This window comes from Ciconia boyciana, chromosome 1 (genome assembly GCF_034638445.1).
Source record: "Ciconia boyciana chromosome 1, ASM3463844v1, whole genome shotgun sequence".
NCBI lineage: Eukaryota > Metazoa > Chordata > Aves > Ciconiiformes > Ciconiidae > Ciconia > Ciconia boyciana.
The window spans coordinates 103315775-103320546 of record NC_132934.1 but is presented as its reverse complement, the minus strand read 5'-3'; positions in this window follow the sequence as shown (position 1 = coordinate 103320546).

The window sequence follows — 4772 nt, the reverse complement described above, 5'->3', positions numbered from 1 at the left end:
TCCCACAAGGACTCAAACAGCCAGTCTGGGTGACTGCACGTTGAAACCCATCAGGTCCACCACCTGCAGCGAAGGCAAAGAAGAAAACAGGAAGCAGCCCTGGACTCTCAAAACATAACCTAAGCCTGCAGCAAAATAAAAGGATAACATTTTACCCCAGGTTCCACTTATGTCTCCCCAGCCCATGACAGGAAGAAGACAGAGTTCACGGGTTGTGTCACACACACACACAAATCCTACTGTTTGGTCACTTCTGTGTGAGTATGAAAGCACAACGAAACAACTCACTTTGCTAGGAACCCACTGTAAGGCTCAAAATGATCTCTCTGTAGCCCTTCTCCTCTGGGTGCTTAGGAAAAAGCAACTGTAATCATTTACACTTGCACCATCTCCTTTTAATTTCATATCATTCCAAACCACTCGGTGTAATATATATTCACAAGAAGCAAAGGAGGTGGTAAAGATTAAAAGTGCCAAATGCTTAAACACTGCCACAGGGGAGCACATCTGCCACCGCGTCAGAGCACCGAGCCTCAGGATGCAGCGTCTCAGCCACAGTGAAAGACTGGCAGCTCTCCCACTGCACCCGGACAGCTCCACCACGCAGACACGAAGAGTCCACCTGACATGGCTGGGAACAGCTTATCCAGCTTGCTTCTGGAGGCTCCTACTTATCTGTGCCTTCATTTGCAGGGGAAAAACACTCTTTCAAAGTTGAAGAGAAAACTGGCCTGCTGTTATCCCAGAGAGGTGCATAATTGAGTCGGCATGATGCCGCAGACTACCAAATGCAGCAGATGGCTGTAGGCATCATCCAGTTTAGGATGACAAAGTTCGAACAAAAGAAAAACAGAAGGCAGGGAGCGCATCTTCTGCGCTAGGTTACAGGGCAGGGGATGAACCTTCACACAATCAGTACGTCGCCCAGCACACAGCCAGCTTCCAGCTCTCCCACGGCCACACCGGCAATGACCAAATGCCTAAGCCCATAATTCAAAAGGAAAAGAGAGGGAAAATCATGTGGTCCCAGGGAAAAGGGACAGGAAACAACTGACTGTCTGATACCCTGTTTCTAAAATCCACAGAAGAAAATCTCCGAAAATGTCCTCATGATACTAACCCTAAACGCCACGACTCTGACTTCCAGGACTGCCCCCCATAACCTGCAGGAATTCAGAAATAAAATTATGACCTGCAAGTGTCGACACACACCATTTCACTGCTGGAAGGTAAACTGCTGACGTGAAAGCATGCAGAAAAGGAGCCAAGATGCATAGATCCGTACACTGTACCATGAATGGTGCCTCGCAGGGAGGGTTTGGTCTGCAGTGGCATTTAGGAGTTTATTTTTGCCAATTCCACCCCAAAGGATCACAGAAATTAGGAGTGGAAACATTCCTTCCATTTTCCCAGGCGCCTTGCTCACAAAGCAGCTGGCTATAAGGTTCACAACAACAGACAGACTGGAGTAGACAAGAGTGATACAGCTCCACAGGAGGCAATACAGCACACTTGAACAATTTATAAATAAATCTCTGCTCTTTGCGAACGCAATACAGCTTACGTGCCCAGACTGACTAGTTTATAATAGCCACTGTGGTCACCGATCCTTGCAGGACACAGAGACATCATCAGTAGCTCTACAGTCGGGAATGGTGAAAGCTCTTTTGGCCGCAGCGTAAAGCAGTCTGTCATTCTGAACATGAATACTTCATGTATTCTTGCCCATGTTGCAAGAGTGAAGACCTGCCAGTTACAACACCCGAGATTTCAGTAGCCATAGTCACTTCAAGGGACCAGAGCAAAAGCACCTTAATTGCACTCAGAGAGCCAGTCATGGGAACATTTTGGGGTGGAAGGGGTATTTGGAAGGGTAGCAAAACACTGTGCTGGAGCAGAGCAGCAGATACTCCACCCAGAAGCGGCTCTGGCAAGCAAAGTACCTGGCCATTAAGACATATTGCATGCACTCCCTGCAGTTCACAGAGCTGCCCCAAAACAGGCACGTGCCCCACAAGACCGGGACAAGGAGACGTCATGCTTGGCATAAGCTGCTCGTGGCTCACTTTGGGCGGTCACACCAGCCTGGTTATGCCACCCTCCTCCAGCAGCCAGCATCACTGCCAGGTTCCCAGCGCACCTGAAGCCTGTGTTGCGTAGAGCTGCAGGATAATGTTTCCAGCCCGCTCCCCTTGCTGAGCAAAAAGCACTGGGGAAGGAAACAAAGAAGCCAAGGCAATATAAGCCTATTTTCTGACCCCTACCATTCAGGGGGAAAAAACCCCACCTACCTAAGCGGTGCCCAAATTCTATTTGTCTCTCTACCGCACAGTCATTTTACAGTAAATCTCTGATTTACACAACAGCTATAGCCTTTTGTTCAGGGAGAAGGTGTTTGCCTAATCCAAGAAACAATAAAACACTGGAACTCATCAGGCTAAATTGTTTCTTTGGTGGGTACTTTTTAAATGCTATTTAATTTCAATCCGTGTCATGGAACAAAAATCTAATCATGATAGTTGGTCGCATACCTTATCAATGTATCAGCCACACAACAACTGCGTGGTTTGGTTGAATTATGAAACTTGCTATGACTCAGTTTCCTCTTCAAGAAAATGAGGATGTAAATGCAAACTTATCATATAGGAGTGTTCTGAGGTGTGATACATTTGTGAACACTATAAGAAGGTAAATGATAGCAACGGTAATACTTTGCAAAGGTAGCAATCATTGTAATTTGGTTAAATTCCATCCAGGAGGAAATTTGCACTCTGCTTGCAGAGAGAAAGCTTTCCTGAAACTTGCGTGTTCGTTATAGTTCATTAACTTCCCCCAGTGAAACAAAGCTCACCCACAGTGGCCATTGGAATAGCCTTCTGCTCCTCGTCTGGTCACAAAAAGCAACAGAAGGGTAAAAATAACAGGTCCTTTGAAAATGTTTCTGTAAAGATGATGCATCTTAGAATAAATTTCTACACAGTTGGACAAAGAAAAAAAAAAGGGCAACACCATTTGCTAAAAAAATTGACAGCCGCCTGCTATTTTGGAGAGCTCTCCTCTAATTGCATGCACCTGCTGTGGCACGGTATATTCTAAAATATATCTCAACAGTAATGCTGCTTGGCAGCAGCCAAGTCCCCCCAGGAGGGTCCCTGCAGTCCCAGTCTTCGCAACTTCACAGGAATTGGGGTTTTCTTCCAGGATAACATTTGAATGGTAATTCAGTAGATTCACTGTGAGCCTCTTTCCTTGTTCCACCTCTGCTCATTTCTATCACATCACCTCTTGCTCTCTTCCTCCTCCTGTCCCTCCCCTTAACTACATTTTCCTATTCCCTCTCCCCCCAGCATCCTTGCCCCCCTCACCCTCCCACAACACAAGATTTAGGCTTGATTCCTCCATTTGTTATTTTCTTGGCTTCTGAAATATTTTTTCCTTTTCTCTCTGCTCTGGTCGTGCCTTTGTGTTTCAAATGCTCTAATCGCAGAAAACCGAGGTAACCCTTTCAGAACAGCACTGCTTTGACAGACACGAGGAGATCACCAAATCCCCTCATATGCACATCCCGGCGGCTGTGCCAACCTCTCACCACCTGCAGCAGCTCCTCCCTCTGGCCTTTGTGCAGGTCACCATCCTCTCCCTCCTATTGCTCCTTCACCCTTGTCCTGCCCCCTGCACACACCAGCTGCCTGTGACTCCTCTGGTGCCTCCTGCCACCATCCCTCCAACCAGAGGTCCTGTGAGCTCTGCTTGAACCAATGCTAGGCACTGCTCCTAAGAGACAGATAAAGGCATCTTCAGAATTGACACTCAAGGGACTTGGTTTCTATGCTCAGGTCTTCCTCCCAACACAAGGCACGTTATTCAGCTGTCTTTGCCACAGATTTCTATCTGTAATGTGGTATTTGTACTCCTAAGTGGTTTGAGGATACTTGCCTGTAAAGTCTGGCAAGCAACGAGCTGCTCTGGTGACCGGGGTCATAGATGAGTTTCCAGCGGGTCCCCCTGGGAGCAGGAGATCCTGAGTCTGCCAAGTGGACATTTACAGGCATGTGCATTCAGCCTGCATTGAGCTTCTTTCCCAGCCTGGTATCAGCTTGGCGCCCGTGCCACGTGTACCCACACGGGGCTCCTCTTTCTTTCAGGGGCAACCTCACGGGAAACAATCTTGTCTCTCTTTTCAGGATTTCTTTAATTGCCTGCAGCAGAAAAAACGGAAAGCAGGACAGCTGGGAACCAGGGAGAGGTAGATGAGATAGGAGGGTACACTGGGGATGGGGACACTGTGTCCTCTCATCCTCACTGTCCTAGCTGGCCCCAGACAGCACAGGCAGCCTACAGGCTGCCAGCACTCGCTGTAGGTGCCGAGCTTGTGAATGCAGTGGGACCAAGCAAAGGGTCTCTGCTGGCATACAGGGCTGCTGATGCCAGGCCAGCAACCGTGACATCAGCCCTAGTGTTAAGTGTCAGGTATGGCTTTCTGACATTCACCCTCTGTGTCACCCAGGGCGTGCCACTGGCAACACACCAAAGGAAAAGTGGCAGGCAGCATACAGATTACCAGAAAGCTCAGAGTCCAGGCAGGCAACAGACCTGCACATTTCAGACCAAGCAGAAAATCAAAATCTTAGAAATAGAGGCAAGCCCCTCCCCAGAGGAAGGGATGCTCTGGACTAGGGCAGCAACGAAGTACAGAAGGGACTCCTTTACCCTTGTAACAAACCGTAGGCACTTTATGAGGCTCCAGAGACACCAACACCTTGCTGCAGCAA